This window comes from Gossypium arboreum, chromosome 11, assembly GCF_025698485.1.
Source record: "Gossypium arboreum isolate Shixiya-1 chromosome 11, ASM2569848v2, whole genome shotgun sequence".
Taxonomy (NCBI): Eukaryota; Viridiplantae; Streptophyta; class Magnoliopsida; order Malvales; family Malvaceae; genus Gossypium; species Gossypium arboreum.
In genome coordinates this window covers 76,709,230-76,722,427 of record NC_069080.1, presented here as the reverse complement: position 1 = coordinate 76,722,427, position 13,198 = coordinate 76,709,230, and the positions used below count along the sequence as shown (strand labels likewise).

General features: G+C 32.0%; 1 long non-coding RNA gene across 1 annotated transcript; it reads right to left on the bottom strand.

Moving 5' to 3' along the window:
- Positions 1 to 7,264: 7,264 nt before the first annotated feature.
- On the bottom strand, positions 7,265 to 12,067 carry LOC128283700 (uncharacterized). The gene is made up of 2 exons (XR_008274106.1): positions 11,978 to 12,067; positions 7,265 to 7,559 (listed from the first exon to the last, which is right to left on the bottom strand). It is a non-coding gene; the product is annotated as an uncharacterized LOC128283700 (long non-coding RNA).
- Between the last annotated feature and the right edge of the window lie 1,131 nt (positions 12,068 to 13,198).

Here is a 13,198-nt window from a genome sequence, read left to right as displayed (position 1 = left end):
ACTAACACGTTAATCTAACTATTCAAATACAAAATACGTATTAACCCCTTACAATATCCGGCCAACCACACCTACAGGTCATAGTAAGCTTATAAGAAATCAATAAGCAACTCATTAACAAATTTTTGTCAATGTTTACCACATAATCATAATTTCACTGCAAGCTGTCTTCCTGAGCAACAGTCACTAAATCATTTATAACTGGAGCTACAAAACTCCAAATCAAGTGCTGTTAATTCTCCCTAAAAGTAGACTCATATATCTTCTATTCATAAAATTTTCAGAATTTTTGGTTTAGCCAATCAATACCAGATTTTTCTCAAAGTTTCCCATGTTTCACTGTTTGACTAATCTGACCACTCTTCATTACAAATCAAATTTCTCATTGTACAGAATTCAAAATATGTTCTTGTTTATTTCATTTGAAACTAGACTCATTAAGTTTTAATTACATAATTTATTCAGCTTCTAATTCATCTCCCACAATTTATGTGACTTTCCAAAGTCACGTTGCTGCTGCTGTCCCAAGCAGATTTATTACCAAATCACTCTTTCACACACCTATCTTGCATGCATGTTATTTAAACATGTATATCACCAATCAATCATCACATATCTATGATTTTTGCTTAAGCATTATCTCCATTTCATCATTTTAAAGCACAACATGTTAGCCGATTTTTCACTTTAGCATCTAAGGCACATGCATGATCATTTGTTTAGCTCAACTTCACCTATCTTCCATTTTTCATCAAAAGAACATGAAACAACAACCATTTCCTTCATTTTAATTCATGACCAAATGCTTACAACACACCCAAAAACCAAAATATGCTTCAAGAGTTAAGGTAGAATTAAGAAGAACTCATGAACATCAAGATAGAAGCAAACTACCATAAACTTACCTTCAATTTTCTTCCCCAAGTGACCGAGCATTCAAGAGCTTTCTCCTCTCCTTTCTCTTCTCTAACTTTCGACTATGATGAACAAAGATGGACAAAACTTTGTTCTTTTCACCCCTTTTTCTTTTAATAAAATTTCATACTTCATCCATTTAATTCTTTAATACAAAAGACATGAAATGCCCATCATGGAACATTTACCTAACCCATTATCATGGAACATTTACATAACCCATTATCAATTTTTATCAATTTGTACCATAAATTATGGATATCAAGTGCACATATTGTCTTCAACAACATGATGGGCGGCCACTTCATGTAAAATGGGAGGTTTGTCATGCAAATCCTCCTATTTTGCACTCCTATTTGTTTAGCCACTTCAATTTAGCATATAGCATTTTCAAACATTTTCACATAGGTCCTATTTCATAATTTCACCCCCTTTTTCTTATGGAACAAAAATTAACTAAAATTTTCGGGTTCTGTCTTAAGCTTGGGCCTTCTAGAGGCCCACTAACATAATTAAACCTATGCCAACATTCACAGAATTCCCGAAAATTGGGGCGTTACAGAAATTTGCACCGTGACTTTAGAAGAAAGCTACAGTAAGTTTTGACCATGAGATTGCTAAATGTTATTGCATGTCACCTTTGTACTGATAGTTGAATTGAGGAAGAGAAATTTGTAGAATTAAATTGAGCAGAAAGGATTAGAGGAAAGTGAAAATTAATTACAGAAATCTGAGATAGATTATCAAAAATTGTATACAGAATCGAAAGGTAAGAATATTGACACTCAAAAGAGAAACAAGTTTTTTTTTTTGAAAGTACCTTAGTGGCAAAGAATTTCCATTTTGGTAAGAAAAGAAGAGTTAGTTGCGTTTCATCAGAGAGTATGAGGTTAATGATAAAATAAGGTCAGTTACTTATCAGTAGGTATTCCAGTTCAGAGCCTTAGTTTAAGAAGTAAAATGTTGGGTATGCCAAGGCTGAATGAGAATTTGAAAGTGTTGCTGGAAGTCAATTTCAAATCCATTTGTAGGTAAGATTTTCGGGGACGAAAATCCCTAAAGGGGGGAGAAATGTAACATCCCGAAATAGGGCCTAAACGGAATAGTGGTTGCGAAACCATGAATTCGAGATCAAAAAAATTTATTCTGATTAAGTTTTAAGGTTTATTCATTGATTGAATAATTGTGTGAAAATTTCGTGAAGAAATTTTATGTATAAGTGCCTAATTTGATAATTAGGACTAAATTGTAAAATTAGCAAAATGTGTGTTCTAGATAATAAAGGGGATTTAATTGAAATGGGTTCTTAAAGTGGAGGTCCTTATTTAGTAATTAGACCATTATATTTAAGTTTGGACAAAAATGGGAAAGAATAGGATAAATTTGAAAGAACAGCCTTTAAAGGCATTTTGGTCATTTAATAATTAAAAGAATTAAAAAGGGAAAATAAAGCCAAAATTGGTTCGTCTTCTTCATGGAGGCTGAATATAGCATGGGGGAAGCCATGGTTAGGGTTTCCAAGCTTTCCAATCTTAATAGTAAGTTCGTTCTAGCCTCGTTTTTAATGTTCTTTACGTTTTTAGAGTCCTGGTAACTAGATTTAGCTTATTCTAGCAATAATTCATGCTAGGGTTCATATTTGGAAAAATACCCATAGGTTAAATGTGTTTAGTTTGATGTTTTATGGTAGAATATGAAGCTTTAAATTATGTTAAACAACTTTTGCTAAGCGATTTTAAGTGAAAACGAGTAAAACGACATAATCGGTAAAAATACCTAATGTACATAAGTACATGATAGAGTGAGAATTTGATGTTGCCATAGAAGAGAAAAATGTTCCGCGTGTCATAAAGATAAGAAAAATGGATAAATTTTAATTTTCGAGCTTGGGGGAAAAATCATAATTCTGCAAAGGTTTAGGGGCAAAATTTTAATTCTGCCAAAGTTTGAGTTAGGGAATGTTTTGAATAGTAAATTAATTAAATAAGTGAAATATGATTTGAGTTAGGGAATGTTTTGAATATTAAATTAATTAAATAAGTGAAATATGATGTTTTAGATCCCTAAAACTGAGATTTGGACCTAGAACGGGAGAAAAATCAAAATTTGGGAAAGTTGGTAAAATGGTCGTTTTGGTATCGAGGTAAGATCATATGTTTAATAAGCATTTAATTATCTATATTTGAATGATAAATTGATATTTTTGCCATAAATACTTGAGTATTTAGTTTCAGATATAATGATTAATGTTCGATAATAGTTCGATATTGGAAAGAGAACTTGTATAATTTATATGTAAGACTATATTTTGTATTATGGCTTTGTATGATAACAAGAAAGTATTGACTAACATAGTTTGATGAGAATAAGTTAAGTTGATGATATGATGAGATTGAGAATGCAAGTATGTAAGTTGAGTAGCATTTTTATTATTATGCAATTATTTTTATTAGTATTGTTATTATTGAGTTATGCGACTAACCTTGAGAATTTGAGCAAGTATGTTTCAACTATGACTTGGCAAGGCATTGATATCTCAAAGTTCATGATTGTACCATGGCAATTAAGAAAGAATTGACGGAAAAGTCCATGTTCATAACATGGCATTTAAGGAGGAATTGACGATTAAGGATACCATGTAAGACCATGTCAAGACATGGCATTAGTGAGTTCATAAGACAAGGATACCATGTAAGACCATGTTTGGAACATGGCATTTGGTAAGATAAGGATATCATGTAAGACCATGCCAAGGCATGGCATTGATAAGTTCTATAAGGCAAGGAATTCATGTAAGACCATGTCAAGACATGGCATTGATGAGTTACTATAAGGCAAAGGTCTCATGTAAGACCATGTCAAGACATGGCATTGGTGAGTTCATAAGATAAGGATACCATGTAAGACTATGTTTGGAACATGGCATTTGGTAAGATAAGGATATCATGTAAGACCATGCCAAGGCATGGCGTTGACAAGTTCTATAAGGCAAGGAAATCATGTAAGACCATGACAAGACATGGCATTGATGAGTTACTATAAGGCAAATGTCCCATGTAAGACCATGCCAAGGCATGGCATTGGTGAGTTCATAAGACAAGGATACCATATAAGACCATGTTTGGAACATGGCATTTGGTAAGATAAGGATATCATGTAAGACCATGCCAAGGCATGGAATTGATAAGCTCTATAAGGCAAGGAAATCATGTAAGACCATGTCGAAACATGGCATTGATGAGTTACTATAAGGCAAAGTTCCCATGTAAGATCATGCCAAGGCATGGTATTGGGGAGTTCATAAGACAAGGATACCACGTAAGACCATGTCAAGATATGGGAATGGTAAGTTAAAAAAGGAAAAGGTTCCTGAGTAATCCAAAGAGTAAGTCAAAGAAACGACAAGGTGAGAACATGAAGAAAGAGTACAGGTATGCATTTAAGGCTTATTTAATATTGAGATTGTAAGTAATTGAGATTATCAAGTATTAAGTGAGTGATGAGTTTTTAGTTATGCTTGTGACACTTTATGACATGATTGACAATATGCCTATATTATGAAAGAGGACTCATGTGTTAAGTGTGATGTTACAGGTATGTAAGTAAGCTATTAAGTAAGGTGCCTTTTGTATTCTGAGCCTTTGGTAAGATTATCGATGAGTAAGATGGGAAAGTAAGAACTAAACATTATTTAAGCAAATTATGACAGCATAGTAGTAAGCTAAATTGATTGCTAATGCTTATTATTTTACATCTGAACTTACTAAGCTTTATAAGCTTACTTCTTTCACTGTCTCATCTTTCAGAGTATTTAAAAGCAAGCTCGGGTTGGAGGTCGTCGGAGATCATTTCACACTATCGACTATCAAGTTACCAAATGGGCATCTTCATTTACAAACGTTCTAGTTTATGGCATGTATAGGCACTTAGCCATTTTGTGTGTATGTCCTTATGATATGCCTAAAGAATGGTATGTAAATATTTGATAATGATTAGCTATTGAAATGGCTAATGAAGAACATGTTTCAGTGTTATGTACGCCTAAATGATAGTTAATACAAAGAAATCATGAAAAAGTGAAATTAGCATTAAAACAGTATTGAGCAACGGCAGTGACGTGATCTTGAAAAATCACCAAGAATAGTATAAATGGAATTAGGTGATGAATGAGATATAGAATTAAATCTTATTGAGTCTATTTTCATATGAAAGAAACAGAGTAAGCAAAAGAAGTGTATATTAGAGATATTTGAATTTTAGTGAGACAGGGTTAGAGCGATTTTTGAATCCCCTATTTTGACTTTATAAATTCACTAAAAATTGTACAAAAATAATTAGGAGTTATAGTTTTAATTTATATATTCCTTCGTGAATGTACTTTCAAGAGAAACAAACATCATGGTTATTTGATTTCTTTATAGGGAGAAAATTGATTCGTAATGAGGAAAGGTTAGAGTAGTTGAATAGTGCAACAGGGGAAACTTTAACTAATAAACTATACTAATTGGCTAGACCAAAAATTCTGGAAAAAATTAGTAAGAAGATATATGAGTCTAGTTTCATGGAAAATTCACGAATTTAAATTTTGAGTTTTGTGACTCGAGTTATGATTTGTTTAGTAACTATGACGCAGGTGGGCAGTTTTATAAGGAATAATGAAATAAATTGTTTTGATTTGTCTAAGTATTCGGAAAATTTTTAATGTTCCCATTTTGGTCCCGAACCGTTTCAACTGCATGTTTTAGGGTCTCGAGGGACCCTTTTTAAGGACATATTGAATGAATGAAACTATATTAAATTTAAAAGCAAATTTTTATGCCCTGAATTAGTAAGCTATTTCTAGTAACTCCTAGTGCTCGACTCCAGCGACGGTCTCGGGTAAGGGGTGTTACAAACTGGACATTAATGAAATTAAGTAAGGGCTGAAATGACTTGGTAGATTCGGCCTAGGTGCTTGAATGGCTTTAATTGAAGCTCCTTTTTCAGTTGAATAGTTAAGGAGCTTTAATTGGTAGCTTGAGTATTTTAATGGTCACCCAAGTATGAAACTGAATGCAAACAGCCTTGTGTGTGTGAAAGCAAAAATCTGGATAGCCTTGTAATGTGAACGGAATCTATAACTGGTGTGAAAGCTTTCAAGGTAGCTTTGGGGAGCTAACCGGCCACTTTGGGAAGAATAACCAGCAGCTAATCTTTGGCCATTCAAGTCCACGAAGAGGTGCTTTGAAGAGCTGAACCATTAGCTTACTTATTGTCGTCCCAAGCAATGTACCTGCAGCAAATTAATTCAGCAAATTAAGTTCCCTTTGGACACATTAATTTGACAGCTTAAAACACATTAAACATGCTCCATAAATTCGGCCAAACATATTTAAGCCTTGTAATAGTTTAAGACACATTAAAACACACAATTAATTAAGTACTTAACTAGGACATAATTAAAACACTTAATTAATAATATTGTCCAGATTATGACAAATTAATAACTAAAACTAAATAACTAATTTAACTAAAGACAAATTAAATATCTTATTCCAGCATAATAACGCAAGCTAAAGTAAGCTAAAAATGAGCTCATTGAGCTAAGATTGAGCTGGTTGAGCTTGAAGGAGATTACAAGGCTTGCTCGGCTTGCTGGTCCAAGAGCTTTCAAGAAGGCCAGCAATGTTTTCACCCCAAACTTTATTAACTAAGGTTGTTGTTGCATCTTTGAACCTCTTAGCCCGAGCTTGGGTTATCAGACCTAAAGGTAGCTCGAGTGGATCCATGTCAGCTCTTGGTAGCTTTTGAGACTTAGTTGTATCACCAAATAATGTCACACCGCTAAGGCACACGCTCGTGTCCTTAGGCCTTGTGGTGAATTAAATTCCAAAATTAAGTGCTGACTTCACACGGCCTGGGCATACGCCCATGTTCCAAAGCCGTGTCCCTCACACAGCCAAGACACACGACCGTGTCTTTGCCCGTGTGTTTACTACTAGGCTTTCTGTTTTGCATTAATTAGGGTGTAGAAGACACATGATTGAACCACACGCTCATGGGGCAAGCCATGTATCACACACGGCCTAAACACACGTCTGTGTGTCTACCTATGTGGACAACTTTAAGGCTATTTTCTAAGCCAATTGTCACCCTTAATTATACAAACACGAATATAGCCTTAATGACACTTAAACACTCATAAACATAGCTCATGCATGACAACTTCTCATCACAGTATACCTGTTTAAGACAACCTATTATGGCAATCCATTTCTTACCAACATTCATACACCAATAAGCAATATATCTTGGGCTTGCATGCATGCATTTTCATCCAACTTATACACACTCATGACATTCATCAACATTCAATCATCAATATCCATAGGCCATATCATAAAGGAATTGGCACATACATACATAGATGAATAGGTTTACAACTCAATAATCATCATAAGCCATATCTCATGGCCATACACAAAATGATTCAACTACCATTATAAGCCAACACATTTGGTTAGACCAGTATGACATATAACAAAAAGACCAAGTCCCTATACGTGTCATATTCAAAATGTTGAGACTAGCTATACCCAAAAGATCCAATCGATAGTGTGAACGAGCCTCCAACGTCCCTTGATCCCTAAGCTAGCTTTGCGATACTAAAAGGAAATGGAAAGGAAAGAGGGTAAGCATAAAACTTAGTAAGCTTGCATTTAATTAATAAGCAATAAAAAAATATGCATTTTCATACACATATATAAAAAACTTAAATCATCTTGTTTTCAACAATCATGGTAGTCATATCCTAACTCATTCAAGTTACATAAGGTTCAATAGAACATCAAGATCGTAATGCCTTCATTCTCATCTTACTGAAGCCTTATCGTTTCAAAATTTCAATAACTACAAGCTTGGCGTACATACTTGTACCCTTTTAATATGATTATACATTGTCATTTCTTTGACACATCCTTGGGCTACCCGTTGAACCACTTGGAATACTAAGGATACTCGGAATCACCATACACAATAAGATGTCAATGCCATGTCCCAGACATGGTCTTACATGGGATCTCACATCGATGCCATATCCCAGATATGGTCTTATACAAATTCTCATTTCAACGCCATGTCCCAGACGTGGTCTTACATGAAATCTCGTATCAATGCCATATCTCGGATATGGTCTTACATGATAACTCATACTGATGCCGATGCCATATCCCAGATATGGTCTTATACGTGACCTCATCAACCCAAATGTCATACTACTTGTACCCTAAATATTCCTAAGGTTCAACCGGCTTTTATCACCTCGAATCTTTATCGAACAATATCAATAATATTCACGAAGACAATTATACAATTCATATAACATTAAATGCTAAATGCATAATAAAAATTTGTATCAATCATACAAAAACTTACCTCGGTACAAAATATGGACAACTAGTTCGATTTAGTCCATGATCTTGCCTTTTCCCCGATCTAAGCCCGGACTCCGTTTTTCTTTATCTATAATAGCCAATTCCACTTATTTAATTACCAAATTATTTAAAACAGCCCATAAATCATATTTTGGAAAAATTATAATTTTACCCCTAAACTTTCACATAATTACAATTTAGCCCCTAGGCTCGTAAAATGATTTTCATCAAATTTCCTCACTACGCAAGCCTAGCCAAACCTTTATTAAACTTATAACAGCTCACAATTTCAGTTATTCTACACATTTACCGCCTATTTTACAACTTTTACAAAAAGGTCCTCTTTAGGTGTTTTCATGAAAATCACTTAAAAAAAAAGTTGTTTATTTAACAACCAAGATTCATTTTATTCCATAAAAATTCAGCAAAAAACATTAATTCTCTCATGGAAAAACCCTATACTTTCAACCGTAGTGCAAAATTGTCCCCTCATTAGCTAGATTAAGCTATAGGGGTTCCAAAAACACAAAAATCAACAAAAATAACCATCAAAATGACTTACATGTAGAAGTTTATTGTGCTGAAAATTTTCAGGCTCCCATGGGGGTTTTCACGTCAATTTTCAGTGGAAAGATGAAGAAATATGACCCTTTGATTTTATTTTTTATTCATTTAGCTAATGTCATCAAATACCAACCCTACTCAATTTTTGACTTTTTTATTTTTTTTTCATTTATTACTCTTCATGTACAGCCATACACATATATAATGGCATAATTACTCATTAAGGACCTCAAATTTTAATTTCTATAGCTATTGAACACCTTTACTAATAGAATGCAACTTTCGCATTTTACACGATTAAGTCCTTTTTCTCCAATTGAGCTATTAAACGATAAAATTAGCTCACGAAATTTTTACACATACATATTCACATGATATAAACTCTAAAAATAATATTAAAATAATTTTACAACCTCAGATTCGTGGTCCCAAAATCACTGTTTCGACTAGGCCCAAAATCGGGATGTTACAGCTACAGCTTCAGAATATGATGAAGATGTTTCAGCAGTCGCAGAATCCGCTATCTTAAACTTTTGTTTTCTTATTGTGAGAATATCTTAACAATATAACTTTTGAATATAATATATTTTGTTACTTCATTTATTAATTTAGATCATATACATATTTTTTTCATGATAGTATCATTTAGATTTGAAGTTTGTGGTTGGATTTGATGTTATAGAAAATTATGTTGAAAATTTAGGTTCGATATGAATTAAAATGGTTTGGTAAATTTTGCTAAAGTTAGTGGCGTTTTCTTACAAACGCTGCTAAAGACTTTAGCAGCGTTTTTATGAGAAGCGCCGCTAAAGGTCATGTTTTTTGGCAGCGTTTTCTCACATAAACGCTGTAAAATTTAGCGGCGTTTTTTGCAGTGCTTATCAAAACGCCGCAAATTGTTATAAGCGCCGCTATTAAGCAAAAAAAAAATGCCCTAAAAACTTGTTTTGCTATAGTGTGAATTACTAATTATAGCTCTATTTCATTACAATTTTTTTTTCTATTATAACTCTATTCAATTTGAATGAACCAAATGTGTCGTTAAAAGCCTCAATGTTATCTTCGATTATTTATATATATATATATATAATCTAGTACATGTGTTTTCTCTTAAAATTCATGGATAAGAGTGCATTAACCAAAAAAGCTGTTTGTAGAAAGAAATATTATGAGTTCACATAGGTTATTCAATTATTTACAAACAATTTATTTACTTATTGATATATTAATTTATAAAGAATATTATATTTTATGTCTTATATTGTATTTAGCTTTTCTAATACTAATAACGAAATAATTAACTAGACAAGATCAAGAATTAACATTTACTTATAATCGCAAAATTTAATATGAAAATATACAAACATGGTGAGTATTTGATATATTAATAGTATATATTTTTATTTTACAAGTAGTCTTAAAAATTATTATATGTTTCTTTTTTAAATATTTATTTTTAATATTTTATTATACTTTTACAGAATACTTATTAACGCTTTAGTCCTACTTATAGAATCTAAAAATTTTATTAACTGTGTACCAAATATTTTTTCGTACATTAATGTATATAATTAAGGGGGGAAAAAGGACAGTCAATCTAAATTACTACTTGTTAAAATACAAAATGGATGCACCGACCGTGGTGTATGCATTGCAAAACGCTAAAGATGGGACAATTATTGTAGCAGTCTCTACACTATATCTCATATTGCATTTGGCCCTTTACTGGAAATTGGGTAAACTAGTTCTTATACATTACATCCCTTAAATCTATCCCTTAAATGTTTCTTTTGGTGTTTTATATATAGGGTATAATAGTAAATTTAGCTCTCAGCTTTTACATTTTTATTCAATTTGATTCCTATTATTTTATTTTGAGCAATTTAACTCACAATCTTTCATTTTTAACGTGACACTATTTTGACTTGATATCTAAGTCGACAAATAACATATTTTTTAAAACATTAAAAATCATAATTAAAACTATAATTTCCTAAATTATGAAGAGCTTCTTTAGAGAATTTGTTTTATAAATTTTATAATTATAATTTTTATGATTTTTTAAATTTTAAATTAAATTTGGCGTGGAATATAAGATAAACTAGTGTTACGTTAGGAAAAGAGACCAAATCAAATAAAGGTGCAAAAATCGTGGACTAAATTTTTCAATAAGCTTTTATATATAAAACACCAAAATAAGCATTTAATGAGAATTTTAATAGAGAGACTGTATTGTTCCTTCATCTAATACATAAGACCAATTTACCTATTTTCCAATAGAAGGACCAAAATGTAATCGATGGCATAGTATAAGGACTATTATGATATTTTTACCCTACAATGAGATTGAAAATGTTCCATGTAAAAAACATGTATAATTCGAGAAGTTGTCAAGTATAATTAATAGGAAATATTAATTTATATAATTTTTTAAGTTACAACTTACTAAAATATTTATTAATTACAATTATAATGAATCATTATAAATATTGAATTAAATAACTCAAGTCAAGCTAATCTATTAAAATAATTTGAATGTAATTTGGACTTGCTGTGATTTGAACTTTAGATCACTTTTGTGTCTCTTCCCTACCATTAAATCAAAGTCCGATTTTCAATTTATATGTTTGTTGAGTTCTAAAGTGTAAAAATTATTGCTTATGTATTTAGTAATGTTATTATTTAATTCAAAATTTTAGGTAGGTTTTTTTTTTTTAAGTCAGGTAGTTATTATTTAAACACTAATCCTGAGATTGTAAACATTTTATTAATTAATTAAAATTATTAATTTTATAAAAAAAAGTGCTAATAAGTTTGTTTAAAGAAAAAGGAAAGGAGTTTTATCCATGATAAATAAGTAAAAACAACAAATAGTGGAAAAAGAAAATGCAAATTGTTTTGGGTTAGCACCCAAATCCGAACCATAGAGTTTGAATCAAACAAGAACACAGCAGCAAGAAGAAGAAGAAGAAGAAGAAGAAGAAGAAGAAGAAGAAGAAGAAGAAGAAGAAGAAAAGAAAGAAGAGGAAGAGGAAGAAGAGGAAGAGGAAGAAGAAGAAGAGGAAGAATAAGAGGAAGAAGCGTACCTGTGTTTGAAGATGTTTATCCAGGCAACCCCAACTGTATAAAGAAAAAGAAAAATATTGATGGAGAAATCCCACTACATTAACCATTTCTTCTACTTGAAATGTTTATAATATTGTTGGGGGGTTAGGGTGGGAGAATCTTGACACAGTGAAAAGGGAAAACTTGTTGCTTTCTTAGATGGAAAAAGCTGAATAGACACAGACATCAATTAAAGTTTTTGGAAATTGCATGGCATCCCAAGAATAACTACATAAATTGGTAATAAAAAATGGATCTAGCTGCCTTTTTTCTTCTTTGATGCCAAATATGGATCTAAGAATTGTAAAGGAGAGCATTTTTGTTAATCATGAATTATGGCGGCATACTAAGTTTCATAATTAATTAATACAGTATATCACAGCCTGCATAATGCACTTAATTGTATCAAATCATATTCCTCAAGGATGGTATTGCGGAGATTGCTGTTAAAGATCACAGAAGGAGGGAGTTGCTCCATTGAATGACGACTGTTTAACTGCGCCTCATTGCTCTTCTAAACCATTCCAATAAGATTGAGCTAAGCCATAAGTAACTTCACCAACTTTCTCCAGAACCAGTTAAAAGACCAAACAACCCTTTCTAATATCTATTACATAATACGTGAGTAGGGACTGTAGATGTCCTTACCCATGCTAATGAGACGTGTTCAAACTTTTTTCGTTTTCAATCTGGCTAGCGTAAAGAAGAAACTGGAGATGGGAAAGGAAAAGAGCAATAAATAAACAAATAAAGGGAAGAAAGCGAAACAAAACGAAAAAAAAAACTATTTTGTATTTTTTTATGTTTAAAATATTATAAACTTGTATGAATTTGGTATGTATTGAGATATTCGTGTATTTGTAATGTCTTTATGCTAATTTTCATTTCTTTGTTTTAGTTTTTTTTTTTTTTAGTTTGAGGGTAAAAAAGAAAGCTTTAAAAAATGCATCCTATTGATTCCTTAATGACCAAAAAATAATTAACTAGGCCCTTTCGTTAACGGACACCATTAGTTGATCAGTTTGACCGTTAAAGGTATTGACAAGCTAACGACAACTACCAAGAGAGGACATGTGGAAGAATGTTGACGTGGCATGCCACATCAGCAATTTTTTTAAAATGCTTTTTATGAAAATAATTATTTTCTTGAAAAGAATTACAAACAGTAATTAATATTACATCTAAAATTAACCTAGACATAT